Consider the following 317-nt stretch of genomic DNA (forward strand, 5'->3'; position numbering starts at 1 on the left):
GGAGGAGAGAGAGGAGAAGAGCAAATTCGAATGGTGTGGGGGAATGGTGAGGCCGAACGTCTATATATAAGGGGGGGAAGAGGAGATTTCGAAAAATTGGAAGGAGATTTGAGAAGATGTGAAGAGATTTTGAGAGATTGGTGAGTTTTTGAACAAGATTTGGGATTGATTTGAGAGATTTGAAGAATGATTTTGATTTTTGAAGATTTGAAGGTGAACGATGAAAGGTTGAAATGTGTTTATGTAGAAAAGTATGGGTCAAAAAAGGAAAGTTTGAAAAAAATTTGATTGGAAAGCAAAATCTTGGTCCCCCACCT

Source organism: Arachis duranensis, chromosome 3, assembly GCF_000817695.3.
Source record: "Arachis duranensis cultivar V14167 chromosome 3, aradu.V14167.gnm2.J7QH, whole genome shotgun sequence".
NCBI lineage: Eukaryota > Viridiplantae > Streptophyta > Magnoliopsida > Fabales > Fabaceae > Arachis > Arachis duranensis.